A 17,949-nucleotide genomic window follows, 5' to 3' on the forward strand; every position below is an offset into this window, starting at 1 on the left:
TAAAAACGCTCTTTGGAAACCTATGGGTGACATCAGGGACACTACGTCCATGTTTTTATACAGTCTATGTATGAGACGTGTTTGCTACACACAGGATCTTTCTGCACTGGGAAACCGGGACATCTGGTCATCCCGTCTGTGAGTTGTAATTTAGCTAGGAATAGCTATAGCTAACAGTAAGTACCTATACATCTCACCTGATAACTGTAGCTCCTGAGCAATCTGCTGTAAAATATCATCTTGGACGATCCTGTCATGGTACACTGCATGACATCATGCTGCATTACTCCAGACCTCTCTCTTTTGTTTTCATTAAAGAATTTGAAAAATACTTTTCATTGATCCAATTGTCTAAGAACAAAAAAGCTTTAAAAACATTCTTTTTTTTTCCAGTTTGTAATGTACTAAACATGTTTAATACATTACAAGTTTTTTTTTGTGATTGTCAATTTTGATTAGTTGATGGTTGCATTACTGTTTGTATACTGTTTTTGAGCATTAATAATAATAATAAAAAAGGTTCAGCAAGTTTCCATCTTCCTCTTCATATTTCTTCTGTAGTTTTCCTCAGCTCCTGTTTGGACAACTTCAGATAGATCGACAAATTGGTTCGTTCAACTGCACACAAATCTGGATTGCAAGCCAACAGCTCCAACTTTTTTGACATTTAAAAATGATCGGGAGCTCGTGAGGCGCTCTTGAGGCTCATAAATCCCTCCCACATGATGTGAGCCAGGACCATGCGAGCATCAATGATTTATCCTGATGGAAAATAAATCGCATACGAGCTTGTGCAACAGCAAAAATCACACTGTGTATGCCCGGCTTAAAGGAAACATTTAGAGACAGAAGAGCAGAGTTTCTAAAATAGATCCCTGGGGGAATCCAGATTTAAGATGGGCAGCAGAGGAGTAAAAGTTGCCAATTATGACTTAAAATTTCGCTCTGTTAAATAAGATTTAAATCAATTCAAGACTGAGACTTTTAGCCCCACAAAATATTCTAATCTAGACAGGAGAAACTGATGATCAATAGTATCAAAGGCAGCAGTCAGGTCTAAAATAATTAAAATCAGGGAGACACCTGAATCGGTAGCAACTAAGATATTGTTTAACACTCTCAGCAGAGCTGACTTAGTGCTATGAAAAGGCTTGAAACCAGACTAAAAGTTTTCTGAGATATGGTTAGTACTAGAAAAGATCGTAGTTGACACAACACAGTCTATTCTAGTACCTTGGAAATAAAAGCGACCACAGAAATAGGTCAGTAGTTGTTTAAATCAGACATGTCTAAGGAAGGCTTCTTGAGCAAGGCAGTAACAGAGGCCAATTTCAGGCATGCAGGAACAGAACACTCCGGTTACTATCGTAACCTCGTTTCCCTGAGAGCGGTAACGAGACATCACGGAGATATTTCAAGAAAGGTTGGAAGGGAAGGAGTTCCCATAATGGAGAAATATCTCCATGATGTCTCGTGAAAGCTCGAGAGGAAACCAGTTGATAAACATGTTCAGTAGAGAAAGCAAAGCAGGGCCAACAGACTCAATTTGCATATTTAAAATACAGAGGGTGTATTAAATCATGAGGACAGGTTTACAGGGAACTTTTGTACTGAAAACTTAAAGTAAGTTCTCCTTGCTCACCATGGGCATCGCTAGGCCATTTTTAGAGGGGCTATAGCTCCCTAAACTGTACACGAATTCGTGATCCCCTCTGTCCCCTTTAAATTACATATGAAAATGGCGGCAGACTTTGAATTCGACCGGCTCCTCCCTGTCTTTCAGCGCGTTCTTTTTTAATCCCCAGACCACAGCGCAGATAGATAAACAGACAACAAGGTGTGTGTTTATCAATAGATTGTTAGAATAGCTGCATCTGTGCAGTTCTTAGTCATAAATCCAGTTTACAAAATATAATGGGGGAGCAATAATTGGTTCCCCATTTACTGTAGCCTAAGATTTCACTGTGTTCACCCTCATCACACCACAGCTGTGTCCTCCAGCGAAAATAAAGCACATAATGCATAACGATACTTTATAAAACGATCATACAGCCATTTTCATTTGAAAATTTTACTTTCAATACAATACATATTCCAGTGCATGTGGCAAAGAGGTTTGTATACTTGAGCTAAGGAAAGAGGGTTGTACTAGAAATGCAAACAGTAAAATTTTGTGTTTTTACAGTAAACAGGTTGTGTGTGAGATCATGAAGACTTGAATTTGGCTTATTCAGTACTCAAATGTTATGCCCATCTATGAAAAACAGTGGAATACTGGAATAAGTTTAGTATACGACCCCTATTAATAAAACACACACACACACACACACACACACACACATATACATATATATATATATATAAACTACAGTGACATGTATGAATGGTACAGTGGACAATGCACTAGTTTAGAAATTTGAGGACTGTTGGCTCATGGGGATGCAAGTTCAAGACGGTTTGGTATCATCCCGATTTTATTCTTCTACTATTGTTCCTGCATACACTCCAATCTTCTAAAAATAAAGAAAAACCCTATATCCAAATTATGATTGTTCTGACATTTTATTTTTTTTTTTTACATACAATTCCTATTTAATGCATCTCTCAGAAATTGCCACTGAGCCTAGATCTACCAAATTACACAAGGACTAAATATTATACAACAGTACAAACAATTACTATAGCAATACTTAAGTTTGTCGTAGGCATACAATGTTCATATTTTGAATGGGAAATGTTTGTGAATATACTTGTGTAACAATATCAGGTCACATGACCAAGAAGTAAAAAAGTTTTCAGTAATTCAAATAATTGTTTAAAAACATTCATTATATTTTCAAAAGAAAAAAAAAAAATGTACAATGTGTGAATATAATGCAGTGGGTGTGGCAATGAAGTCACATGATCAGGAAGTTATATAGATTTGAGTAATTCAAACATTCATTTAAAATAAACAAAATTACACTTTCAAAATCCGAGTCGTGTATTATATGCTGCATGTATGTATAAATACATTGTGGTTGTTTTATCGAAAATGTTCAGATCACTCACAAAGTTAAACAGTTTTATTTCATTGGGACATTCAGTTTCTGTACATATTTATAACAGATATATTAGAAATGGATCCTGATATTCGAATATTTGATTAGTTGATTTAATTATAGAATATCAAATAGCTTGTGTGATTGTCTAAAAAAAAAAAAAAAAAAAAAAAAAAAAAAAAAAAAAAAATTTTCCCCATGTTTTTGGTGCTCATGCGCTGGTGATGCATGTAAGCAGAGGGAAGCGCTGCCAATAACGCACTTAAAAGCTGTCAAAGAAAACAGAAGAACACTGTCTGTAGACTTGCGTGGCATAAAAAAAAAAAAATACTTGTAGCATATAGCGGTTATAGTAACTTGGGACGATGTCAAATAAGTTTTGTGTGGACCACAAACAACCCTGACTGGGTTAGAGGTGTGGCTGAATCCCTATTCAGAAAGGCGTGGAAAACAAACAACCCGTTCTACGGAGCCACTAAAGGGACATGGTTAGCCACTTGCTAACAGTAGCATGTTACATTACAGTACATAACATTTCACTTACTACATAAAAAGAGTAAAAGGAGATGACTGATAGGATGATGTCGAATGATTTGCAGATCCTGAGGACCACTGACAAACATCTGAAATTTGTGGCAAGTACTGCTCTGTACATGTGAACCCAAATCTCGAAAGTGAACGTAAAAAACAAGCGCACGTTCAAAAGCGATTTCAATGCCCCACGTATTAATAATGCCTCCCTAATGCCTGCAGTTTATATACACCGTACAATTACCCAACAATATAATTGCGACAATATTTTGAAGTATATTTTTCCTCCCATCTCTATTCCCTTTAACGACTCAAGGCTAGAACATTTCTATTTTAAAATAATTAAGCAGTTGATTTATGCTAATTTAAGCACTGTTATGTTAATAAGTGCAGTAATTCAGTTATGTTTATTATATTAATATGTTTCAGCACGTTACAATCATTAAGTGGCTTAAGTTAAGGTAGCCTATTTTCTTAATTAAACCGTTTATCATACAGATTGAAAGCGTGGATCCTCTCTCTCTCCCTCTCTGTTTATGGGTATTTGTGTATGCATGCTTGGTAGGGGTGCGATTTTCAAATAATAATCAAATTACACCCAGCAATTTTCAAATATAATTTTTTGCTTGAAATGCCCATCCCTATTTAAAAGTAAAAAAAAAAGTCTTAATTTATATTAATCCATTTGCTAACAAACTACACATATCAAAGGATCCCGGTTTTACGGTTTTTTTTTTTTTTTTTTTTAAATGGAGTAGCTAATGCACACTCTCAACCTATTTTATTTTGGATTTTGCACTTTTGAGACCCTACCTAACTTGACATGCCCAGGTGGGGATCATTGTGAGGACTTCCAGTTTTGATGCTTAATACTGTTAAATTACTAACACACACACACACACTTTTTTTTTGCATAATTCTTGATGAGTTTGACAGACAGCAGTGTTAGCCAAATGTTAGGCTGTTTCGGGTCATCCATTCAGTTGGATTGTAATTTGCAGCTGTGTCTTAAATGTTAGAAAAACGGCAACAATGCATAATTCTGTAAAAAAAAAAAAAAAACTTAAAACTCACACTGACAAGGCAGAAAGCCTGCAAGTAACAGTAAGACTTTCAGTTTCACGCGCGAACTGGTTCATTCTGTGAAGCCGGGAAACACTACTGTCAGGACAATTATGAATGTCATTTGAGCTCAGTCAGTGTTCAAAGTTGTTTGGTGTGCACTGTTTAAAGAATTTAAAGGGGTCATATGATGTGATTTCAATCTTTTCTTTCTCTTTGGAGTGTTACAAGCTCTTGGTGCATAAAAAAAAAAACAAAAAAAAAGATATTTAAAGTTGCAAAGACTAAAGTCTCAAATCCAAAGAGATACTCTTTATAAAAGTTAAGGGTCAACCACACACCCCCTAAAACGGCTCGTTCTAACATCTCTACGTCACTATGTGGGAAGATTTGCATAACACCGCCCAAATGTTCATGCAAAGAAAGGCCGCTTGACTTTTATTCTTGCTGTTGCCGCCATGATGTGGAGACGCTGTGTTTATTCTTGTGAAAGCAAAACTACTTTGTTTGGTCTTCCAAAAGAGGACACAACTAGAAATCAGTGGTTAAGTTGTTCCAGTGGTTAAGTTGTTCCAGAACAGTTCAAACCAAATATTCAGATGTGTGCAGTACATTTTATGGAGGACTGTTTCCTGATCTTGAGAGAGAAGACTACACACTACTGACTCACAGTCTGTAAATATGTTTACATATTTAAAGGATTTGCCACAGATGATTGAAACGCGAGTTTTGAGCAGTGTAGAGTTGTGCTTGTTGTTTCTCCGATCACAAATGCAGACATGGTTTTAAGTTTAAGTGGTGCAGCACGATGTAACCAGACAGTATAAGTCAGCGGTTTACTCAATTCCAGTCCTCGCGTCCCCCTGCTCTGCACATTTTGTATGTTTCTCATGTCGCTTCAGACGAAGTGCCCTGCGAAGTGGACATCACAGGATATTCTGCCATGATTCCAGTTCAAAGTGAATGTATATGTTCCATTCAAAGTGCGAGTCGTGAATTCAAATTGTATTTATTTACAGAGGTATATGATGTCACACTTGTCCGTGTGTGAAGACGTTGCGCAGTGCAAAAACATAAATTAATGTTCCGAATTGAGGTAAATGTCAACAGATTTCCCCTGCTCAGGGAGTAGGGAGCAATGAACACTGTGTAGGGACCAAGTTAAATCGCCACACAGTTCATGCACAGAGCTCACTTCTAACAAGCTGATTATCTGAATCAGGTGTTAACAAAGAGAGACATGCAAAATATGCAGAGCAGGGGGCGCGAGGACTGGAATTGAGAACCTCTGGTATTGTCATTATAATCCGTCATTATGTGCCCACTGGATGCAACAAATGCCTCATTTATAATGGGTTTTAAATGATGTCTCACCCACTGAAGCATCTCCTACAGGTCGACCAAATACTTCACAAAAGTGGATGATAAAGGCATTCAGGGATTAAGTGACCGGTCCAATTTGCTGCCACAGTGACTCTGCCCATTGGAGTGCTCGACCTGTTAGTAAGGACAGAATAAAAGAGATTTAGCCCTCTCTTTAGGGAAGAGGTTGCATCTCCAGGGCGAGGGAACACTGCAGGAGGAATCCACTGCAGGCCTCTGCCGAACCAGAGTAGGGCGCTGGATTGACCATGGGACTGGTCCGGGTGAAGAAGCAGCTGGTGGGGAAACAGATGCGGAAGCCGGTGCGGTGGTGACATGGGGTGTGAGCACACGGCGAAGGGAATCCACCAGCTCCTGGAATGGATTCATGATGGTATGGTCTGGTCTTCTGTCACAGATAGACTCCGGACACAGACAAGTTAGTGATCAAACAGACAGGTTTATTGTATAGATATGGTAAATGGCAATGGCAGGTATGTAACTGAGGTGAGCAAGGATATCAATGGGAACTTAACGGTTACCAGATCTTGTCGAGTGTGAGATGATGGCAGGCTTGCTGAGGAGCTGGTGGTGATAGTCGGAACACACAAACACAGGAACACTAGGAGGAGACAAAGGAGATCGGGAGACTTGGATTAATCATTCAGGTAAGTTGCATAGCATGAGCTAAGTCCTTTTCCACAATGGAGACCAGACAGTGTTTGTGTGCTCGGTGCGCTTTTGAACAGTGGTGCTGGTGATCAGTGATTGACTTTCAGGTGCAGGTGATTAGAACTCCAGTGATTGGGAGAGCCTAGTGTTTCCATGACACATATGATGAACAGATTTTAATTTTGACTTAAATCCATTCAGTGAATGCCATTTACTCCTTTCATAATTTTTTTATATAAATCATGGGAATGAATAAAGAACACATACAAACACAATAGGGGCTACAGCCCCTTCAGGGCTTGGCCCTTAATAAAAAAAATGGGGGTATCTAATCATAAATGAGTTAATTTATATTAAACTGGAATGTCATGACAGCACAAAAATAATCGTATTATGAAAATCTATTTTAGCTAAACAGTATTCTGTAGATGAAAGAAAACCATTGGACTTTGAAATTGCACAGAAGACAGATATGAGAACATAAGCTTAAGACAACAAAACGCAAAATGAAATCAGAGTAATTTAAAATTGGGGTAACGTTAGCATATTGTAGCATTTGGACCAATCAGACACACAACTATTTGTTATATTTAACACATAATATCTAACATCCCCTCATCTAACCAAAGGGTCTATGGACCCTTCCCCCAAAATGCAACTATGACCTCAAAAAAGGCAGAACAGGACTCTGGTTACCATGGTAACAAAGACACACATCAAGATAAGATTATTTTACAACTCGAAGGAATGTAGAGTTTTCACTCTAAATTCACTTTGAAACAGACAAATGTACCCTTGTACTATACAGTCCATCCTAATTCTATCTCCCTCTAGATATAACCACTTGAGGAATGTAGGAACATGTACCCAATTTCCCCATTTCATTATTTTTCCTCTTAAAGTTTCACTTATGTATTGATACAAACTCTTTTAAATTAACATTTTAGAATTGCATACTTTTGTTAAAAGAGGTCACATGTATGTCATGTTTGGTATCTTTCGGCTGCGTTTTTAATGGTCTAAATGTTCATTTACAAACCCGATTCCAAAAAATTGGGACACTGTCAAATTGTGAGTAAAAAAGGAATGGAATAATTTACAAATCTCATAAACTTATATTTAATCACAATAGAATATAGATAACATATAAAATGTTAAAAGTGAGACATTTTGAAATGTCATGCCAAATATTGGCTCATTTTGGATTTCATGAGAGCTACACATTACAAAAAAGTTGGGACAAGGTAGCAATAAGAGGCCAGAAAAGTTAAATGTACATATAAGGAACAGCTGGAGGACCAATTTGCAACTTATTAGGTCAATTGGAAACATAATTGGGTATAAAAAGAGCCTCTCAGAGTGGCAGTGTCTCAAAAGTCAAGATGGGCAGAGGATCACCAATTTCGCTGTGGCGAAAAATAGTGGAGCAATATCAGAAAGGAGTTTTTCAGAGAAAAATTGCAGAGTTTGAAGCTATCATCATCTACATGGCATAATATCATCCAAACATTCAGAGAATCTGGAACAATCTCTGTGCGTAAGGGTCAAGGCTGAAAAACCATACTGGATGCCTGTGATCTTCGGGCCCTTAGATGGCACTGCATCACATACAGGAATGCTACTGTAATGGAAATCACAACATGGGCTCAGGAATACTTCCAGAAAACATTGTCGTGAACACAATCCACCGTGCCATTCGCCGTTGCCGGCTAAAACTCTATAGGTCAAAAAAGAAGCCATATCTAAACATGATCCAGAAGCGCAGGCGTTTTCTCCGGGCCAAGGCTCATTTAAAATGGACTGTGGCAAAGTGGAAAAGTGTTCTGTGGTCAGATGAATAAAAATTTGAAGTTCTTTTTGGAAAACTGGGACGCCATGTCATCCGGACTAAAGAGGACAAGGACAACCCAAGTTGTTATCAGCGCTCAGTTCAGAAGCCTGCATCTCTGATGGTATGGGGTTGCATGAGTGTGTGTGGTATGGGCAGCTTACACATCTGGAAAGGCACCATCAATGCTGAAAGGTATATCCAAGTTCTAGAACAAGATATGCTCCCATCCAGACGTCGTCTCTTTCAGGGAAGACCTGCATTTCAGGGAAGACCTGTCATGTTGCATTTTCCAACAAGACAATGCCAGACTATATACTGCATCAATTACAACATCATGGCTGCGTAGAATAAGGATCCGGGTACTGAAATGGCCAGCCTGCAGTCCAAATCTTTCACCCATAGAAAACATTTGGCGCATCATAAAGAGGAAGATGCGACAAAGAAGACCTAAGACAGTTGAGCAACTAGAAGCCTGTATTACACACGAATGGGACAACATACCTATTCCTAAACTTGAGCAACTTGTCTCCTCAGTCCCCAGACATTTGCAGACTGTTATAAAAAGAAGAGGGGATGCCACACAGTGGTAAACATGGCCTTGTCCCAACTATTTTGAGATGTGTTGATGCCATGAAATTTACAATCAACTTATTTTTCCCTTAAAATGATACATTTTCTCAGTTTAAACATTTGACATGTCATCTATGTTGTATTCTGAATAAAATATTGAAATTTGAAACTTCCACATCATTGCATTCTGTTTTTATTCACAATTTGTACAGTGTCCCACCTTTTTTGGAATCGGGTTTGTATATTATATGTTGGTACCTATGGAAGGTATTTGTGTTACCAGAATCTTTAATAGTTCTTCATCAACATCCAATCAAAGACCAGATGTGACACATATGCCTGAGGACAAAAGGTTGTAAAACTTCCCTCCAAAAGGTACCATTCCTCATTGACTCGAATCCTGAGGGTGTGACAACGTTACCCTATATAGATCACTGATCACGAGATCAGGGGGTTCTTTTAGAATCAGGAATTCCACAAGAAGATGCTGAGCTAAGAGCCTTAAAAACCACCCTAAGCTTGCGCCAGGCCTTTCGGCCTTGACTTTCCATTCATCAAGATCCTCTGATTCGAACTGGTCTCATCAACTCACTTCAGCAGAGACCAACTAGAGCCCCAAAGTGCATCAGGACTCTCTTTCAAACAGGCGAGACTTGCAAGTATCAAACTTAGTCTTATTAACTGATACATTAAGTATCATATGCACCTTTAACAAAGGTGTGTTTGAACTAAGAAACTGATGTTTCCTTCAGGCTGTAGATCTGCTGAATATCAAATTGTACCATAGCTTCATGTCTTTATTTCTCATCTCTTTACTGCTTAAGCTTTAACCCTTTTTTCCTATGCCCACTGTATGTGTGTGTGTATATTAGACTAGTTTAAGTGTTTATGTAGTTAATAAAGTTTTATTTGCCCAATCAAGAAATTGAATGAACAAATATAAAAATAAAACACAAAATACATCAATTATACATTGATTTTTATTAAAGCAATTGTATTAAAGTTCTTGTGTTTTGTGGTTTTATTAACATTAAAGGGATAGTTCACCCAAAAATCAAGTTGTTTTTTAAATGAGTTTCTTCTGTTAAGCATAAATGTTATTTTGAAGAATGTGGGTAACCACACAGTTGCTGGTCTCCAATGACTTCCATAGTATTTTTTTTCCTACTTTCAAAAGTTAGTGTGGACCAGCTACTTTTTTGGTTACCAACATTTTTTTTTTTTAAATATTCTCTTTTGTGTTCAGCACAAGAAAGTAATACAGGTTTGGGACAACATGTGAGTGAGTAAATAGTGACAGAAATTACTTTTTAGCGTGAACTGTCCCTTTAATGACAACCAGCAGCATGTTTAGTACTGTCCCTTTAAGACCTGCACGCATCTAATTATACAGGCAGGAATTTGTTTTTCTCTCAACTGTTTACTTTAACATTAGACATAACCAATTGAGTCTATATGTAAACCTTGAGTGTTTTGACAGTATTAGTGCAAAAGATAACTTAGTCCAGTAATCTGGCGCTATTTTTAGTGTGTAACATACCGTGTCTACACAGCCGCAGCAGCTAAAGTCTGTCTACACTGGATGCGACAAAGCGACCGTTGAAAATAATTTGAAATTGTGTAACTACGTCATAAATAGAAGGCAGCAGCAGTTTGCTGTTGGGAATTTGTCGCGCTGCATCCAGTTGTCGCACCGCTTGCGTCCAGTGTAACTCTTGGTTAAAGGGATACTCCACCGTGAAATTAAAATTTTGTCATCAATCACTTACCCCCATGTCGTTCCAAACCCGTAAAAGCTGTGTTCATCTTCGGAACACAATTAAGGTATTTTGGATGAAAACTGAGAGTCTTTTTACTGTCCCATAGACTGCCAAGTAAGTTACACTGTCAAAGTCCAGAAAAGTATGAAAGACGTCGTCAGAATAGTCCATCTGTCATCAGTGATTCAACCGTAACGTTATGAAGTGACAACAATACTTTTTGTACATGAAGAAAACAAAAATTCCTCTCCTCTGTTTCTCTCCACTTCACCGTTGCGATGTTTTCTTTCAAATCAAAGCATAAATATACATAAAAAACTTATCCTTGTGGCGCTGCTGATACAGAAGAGCGTACGCTGCCTGTGTTCAGCTCATATCCTCCAAAATGGCGCTATGCTGATGTGGAGAGACACAGAGGAGAGGAATTTTTGAATAAAGACTTTTTTTTCTTCATGTACAAAAGTATTCTCGTTGCTTCATAATGTTACGGTTGAACCACTGATGGCAGATGGACTATTCTGATGATGTCTTTCATACTTTTCTGGTCTTCTTTTCTGACAGTGTAACTTACTTGGCAGTCCATGGGACAGTCTCAAGCCTCCCTGTTTTCATCCAAAATATCTTAATTTGTGTTCTGAAGACGAACAAAGCTTTTACAGGTTTGGAACGACATGGGGGTAAGTGATTAATGACAAAATTTCATTTTGGGGTGGAGTAACCCTTCAACACTTGATGTGAAAGTAGCAACAGCATATAGAGACGGAGGTGCCAGAACTGCAGCTGATAGAACGTCAGAATCAAAATCAGAATGAGCTTTATTGCCAGGTATGTTTACACATACGAGAATTACAGCGACAGAACAAAAACACAGATAATAAAAGAATAAAAAATAAATAAATAGAACAAGTAAATAAGGAATAACAATATACAAATTGACAATTGTATGTGAAGATATATTACAATAGACAGTTGTGTATGTACAGGTATATTATGTGCAAATTTGAAGTGTAGACTAAGTATGTGTGTTCGATAAGTGTATGAGTGTATAAATAGTGTAGTGTGTTCCACAGTTATTATCAAGTGTTCATGAGATGGATTGCCTGAGGGAAGAAACTGTTCCTGTGTCTGGTCATTCTGGTGCTCAGTGCTCTGTAGCGTCGACCAGATGGCAACAGTTCAAACAGGGAGTGTGCTGGATGTGAGGGGTCCAGAGTGATTTTGCCAGCCCTTTTGCTCACTCTGGATGAGTACATTTCTTGAATAGAAGGGAGGGTTGTACCGATGATTCTCTCAGCAGTCCGGACTACCCTCTGTAGTCTTCTGTGGTCAGATTTGGTAGCTGAGCTGAACCAGACAGTTACTGAAGTGCAGAGGACAGATTCAATGATGGTGGAGTAGAACTGTTTCAACAGCTCCTGTGGCAGGTTGAACTTCCTCAGCTGATGAAGAAAGTACAGCCTCTGCTGGGCCTTTTTCACAATGGAGTCTATGTGAGTGTCCGACTTTAGGTCCTAAAAGATGGTGGTTCCCAGGAACCTGAATGACGCCACTGCAGCCACAGTGCTGATGGTGAGTGGGGGGAAAGCAGTGGGGTTTGCACTATCACTTCAGTGACAGAGGGGTCTTTAGTGTCGTAAGTGCACTATCATCTCCACTGTTTTGAGCATGTTTAGCTCCAGATTGTTAAGACTGCACCAGACAGCCAGCTCTTTAACCTCCTGTCTGTAGGCAGACTCGTCACCGTCCTGAATGAGGCCGATGAGTGTGGTGTCGTCTGCAAACTTCAGGAGCTTGACAGAGGGGTCTTTAGATGTGCAGTTGTTGGTGTGCAGGGAAAAGAGCAGTGGGGAGAGAACGCAGCCCTGGGGAGCTCCAGTGCTGATTATACGGGTGCTGGATGTGTATTTTCCCTGCCTCTCTAGCTGCTGCCTATCTGTCAGGAAACTGTTGATCGGAGGTGGGCATTGAGAGCTGTATTTGTTTGGGCAGGAGGAGGTTTGGAATGATAGTGTTAAAGGCCGAGCAAGTCCACAATCAGGATCCTCACATAAGTCCCTGGTCTGTCTAGATGTTGCAGAACATAATGCAGTCCAGTGTTTACTCCAGTCTGTACTGTTGTCCAGTCCCCACAGACCTGTTTGGATCTATGGCTGAATTGGGCAGACTCAAATAATCCGATGCAGTATGTTAGTCGATACATCAGGTTCCCCTACACTGTGCGCGGAACAGGGCCCCGAAATTAAAACGCAATTTTGCAGCAATGTCTGGTTTCCCAAATGTAATACGGCGCAATTGACTGCACTCATGTGTTTGACTGCGTCGTCCACAGACCTGTTTGCTCTGTAGGCAAACTGAAGAGGATCCAGTAAGGGTCCAGTGATGTCCTTCAAGTGGGCCAGCACCAGTTTTTCAAATGACTTCATTTGACCAAAGACGTTAGAGCCACAGGCCTGTAGTCATTTAGTCCTGTTATTTTTTTGGGATGGGGATGATGGTGGAGCGTTTGAAGCATGAAGGGACTTTGCACAGCTCCAGTGATCTGTTGAAGATCTGTGTGAAGATGGAGGCCAGCTGGTCAGCACAGGATTTTAGACAGACTGGTGTAACACAATCTGGGCCTGGTGCTTTTTCCTTTTCTGCTTCCGGAAGACCCGGCGCACCTCATCCTCACTGATCTGAATTGCAGGTGTGGGGGATAGAGGTAGTTGGTGATCTCCTTCAGACTTTTTCACACTGATGCTGTGTGAACTGATTCCTCATTTTTTCAGAATTATTCCTCTTTGCCACACTGATCTCCTTTTCCCGTGTGTATTTAGCCTGTTTATACAAGACATTGTCACCCTTCCTGTAAGCATCTTCTTTGGCCTGATGGAGCTGTCTGAGTTTTGCAGTGAACCATGGTTTGTCATTGTTGTATGAGTCCTGGTAGGATTGAACATGTCTTCACAGAAACTGATATAAGATGTTACAGTCTCTGTGAACTCGTTCAGATCGGTGGCAGCAGCTTCAAAAACACTCCAATCAGTGAGGTCAAAACAAGCTTGTAAATCCTGCTCTGCTTCATTAGTCCATCTTTTCGTTAGCGCCCCAAAGCTGCTCATGAAACAAAATCTATATTCATCCTTTATTGTGTTGTAACAGTGATCCAATATATTACTGTCTCTGGTGGGACATGTAACATGCTGTCTGTATTTTGGCAGTTCAAGAATGATTAAAATAGAGTCCGGGTGTTGTTGTTCTGTGTCTGTGATCTGATCAGCTAGTTTCTGTAAAGTTAGGCTCACGTGCGCTTGCACAGGAATGTAAACACTTCCGAGAATGAACGAGTGAATTTCCCACGGCGAATAGAACACTTACATTTAATGAAGAGTGTTTCTAGATCTGAACAGCACATATTCTTTAACACTGTTACATCTGTACTCCACCTTTCGTTGATGTAAAAGCATGTCGCGCCATGCAATTTCCCCATTGATTCTGTGTCGTGGTCTGCTCTGAACAGCTGAAATCCCAGCAGATGGAGCACACTTTCCGGAATGGCGTCGTTTAACCAAGTTTCCGTGAAACACAGAGCAGCAGACTGTGAGAAATCCTTATATGTCCTGGAGAGCAGAAGGAATTCATCCATTTTGTTGATTAGAGAGCGGAGGTTCGCCCAATGGATGCAAGGCAACAGCATTCGAAATCCACGTTTCCTGAGTTTCACAAGCACGCCGGCACTCTTCCCCCATCTGCGCATCTTGAAACACATGATCAGCGCAGCTGCTCCGCCGACGAAAATGTCCAGCAAAACATAAGAAAAGTCGGGTGATGTGTGGTGCCAAATGACCAGCAATTCATCTCTGGTGAAACTGATTGCAGGAATGTAACTAAAGACAGGACAAACTAACAAAAACAACTGCAGAGCACGCAATACTACAATATTATACTACAATATGATACTACAATATTTTTTCAAAAGCAGATCGTGGAGATATTTTCACGATCAAAAGTTGTCATATCGCACACCCCTAACTACCAACTGTTGGATAACATGCATTTTACAAAATATCTCTGGAACTAGTGAAGGGTGTAAAATGATGACAGGATTTTCATTTTTATGTAAGTTTTACCTGCCCCCTCATTCCTTCCTGAGCCTTGAGGTAAATTTTCTCAAATGCCGACTGCTGATTCTTTAGAGCAGGGGTTTTCAAAGTTTAAGACGGTGTCATCAACTCATTTTCAGCCTTGGACTTTCATGCCTTAGACCAGTCCACTTTAGTTCATGACTGACTATTAAAACTATGTAATTAAAACATCAGTATATAAGTCTACAATAGTGCACTGTTCTCTACAGCCTTGTAAATAATTTGTATTTTTCTAGGGCTTTCGTTTAAACATCTTAACTTTAAAAATGGAAAATATGGGGCAATTGTAATATTGTTTTTTTTAAGGAAATAAGGAACTGGAACACACTGTCATTGCAATTTTATCACACAGCACAATGCCACAGATGTCGCAAGTTTTGAGGGAGTGTGCAATCAGCATGCTGACTGCAGGAATGTCCACCAGAGCTGTTGCCTGTGAATTGAATGTTCATTTCTCTACCATAAGCTGTCTCCAAAGGCGTTTCAGAGAATTTGGCAATACATCCAACTGGCCTCTAGGGGTTACACAGACTAGTCGAGTAGTCGAGTGATCGGCTACTTTAACCACTAGTCGGCGCTGTCGGAAACAATCGACTACTCGAGCGTGCATTAACCATAATGCATGCACAGTTTGCCTACAACGCAAATTGTAGGATTACAGCAATAATGAGTGTGTGAAGTGAATGAATATAAACTTTATGAAAGAAAAGAGCGCAAATCAAACACCGCATTTATGTTGCCTCTCCATGCATCTCTCAGAAATCAGAGCTTGGCAAGAGTAAAATCACCTATAATAATACATCATACACAGTCTAATATTTGTATATATTTAAAAGGCAATGATTTAAACCGTAGGCTACAAAATGATACATGAATGAATGGAATAAACAGCGCGCTCACCAATCAAACAGCCGCGTTGCGCGCCTCAGTCTCTCAAAAACCAAGCCAGTTCTCTCTCTTAAAAGTAGGCTAATAATAAACTTAGATACAGATACATTTTCTATGTTTGCTTCTTTATTTTTTGCTGGTTTGCGCGGCACACGCACATTTGTTTAGTAAGTTCAAAAAGACTCGCTTAGAGAATTCTGCGTAATGAAATTGTGCGCCTTGAATTCATTCAGTCGTGTTCAAATGATCACTTAAACGTTTGTCATGACATGACAACGTTTGTAATTTATTTTTAGAAATGAATAATTATTTTATTTTAATGCAGCATATTTGTTCAGTGATAACTACGGGGGAAAAGATAGTCATAACGGTCTTATCCTAACTGTACGACACCTGGTTTTATCCGAAAACAGATACTAATAATTTTGTGACTGTTACAGATACAAATAGCCTACAGGTTACATGAAATTTAAAATATGTAAAGTCATAATTATAAAGTTTTGACAGTTAACGTATGTTATGTAATTGTTGCATTAGGCTATTGATTAATTAGTTAATTAATGAACGTTTATTGATAAAAACTATTTAATGTCTTACAGTAGCATGAACCACGAGTAGTCAAGTAACTCGAGTATTTTTTAAACAAGTAATCGACTAGCAGAAATCAGTAGTCATGCAACCTCTACTGGCCTCACAACTGCAGACCACGTGTAACCACACCAGCCAAGGACCTCCACATCAAGCATCTTCATCTCCAAGATCGTCTGAGACCAGCCACCCGGACAACTGCTGCAACAATCGGTTTGCATAACCAAAGAATTTCTGCTCAAACTGTCAGAAACCATCTCAGGGAAGATCATCTGCATGCTTGTCATCCTCATCGGGGTTTCAACCTGACTGCAGTTTGTTGTCGTAACCGACTTGAGTGGGCAAATGCTCACATTCGATGGCATCTGGCACTTTGGAGAGGTGTTCTCTTCATGGATGAATCCCTGTTTTCACTGTACTGGGAAGATGGCAGACAGCGTGTATGGCGTTGTGTGGGTGAGCGGTTTGCTGATGTCAAAGTTGTGGATCGAGTGGCCCATGGTGGCGGTGGGGTTATGGTATGGGCAGGTGTATGTTATGGACAACTAACACAGGTGCATTTTATTGATGGCATTTTGAATGCACAGAGATACCGTGACGAGATCCTGAGACCCATTGTTGTGCCATTCATCCACGACCATCACCTCATGTTGCAGCATGATAATGCACAGCCCCATGTTGCAAGGATCTGTACACGATTCCTGGAAGCTGAAAACATCCCAGTTCTTGCATGGCCAGCATACTCACCGGACATGTCACCCATTGAGCATGTTTGGGATGCTCTGGATCGGCGTATACGACAGCGTGTTCCAGTTCCTGGCAATATCCAGCAACTTCACACAGCCATTGAAGAGGAGTGGACCAACATCCTACAGGCCACAGTCAACAACCTGATCAACTCTATGTGAAGGAGATGTGTTGCACTGCGTGATGCAAATGGTGGTCACACCAGATACTGACTGGTTTTCGGACCCCCCCCCAATACAGTAAAACAGCACATTTTAGAGTGGCCGTTTATTGTGGCCAGCCTAAGGCACAGTCAGCATCTTTGTGGATGGGTTATCTCGGCAAAGGAGAAGTGCTCACTAACACAGATTTAGACAGATTTGTGAGAATATTTGAGAGAAATAGGCCTTTTGTGAACATAGAAAAAGTCTTAGATCTTTTGAGTTCAGCTCATGAAAAATGGGGGCAAAAACAAAAGTGTTGCGTTTATAATTTTGTTCAGTGTAGTATATGAATTGAGTCATTTCCCCCCTTATTCTCCACTCATAAACAACAGAAACCTGCATAAATAGAGAAACCTGGAACTGGGGTAAATACCTTTTGACATCCCTGCACCCAACAGTTTTGCCTAGTCTACCTGAGAATGAGGTCTCTGCAGAGCAAAAGTGGGCGTTTCTGATTTTGCGGGTGTTTTCAAACTGCTGGGTGTTTCTAAATCATGTAATGAAAATGATGCCCCTTGCCTGACCCTACTCCTACACATAAACATCATGATGACAAGAGCCAATCAGGTA

This window comes from Cyprinus carpio, chromosome B3 (genome assembly GCF_018340385.1).
Source record: "Cyprinus carpio isolate SPL01 chromosome B3, ASM1834038v1, whole genome shotgun sequence".
In the NCBI taxonomy this organism is placed as follows: Eukaryota; Metazoa; Chordata; class Actinopteri; order Cypriniformes; family Cyprinidae; genus Cyprinus; species Cyprinus carpio.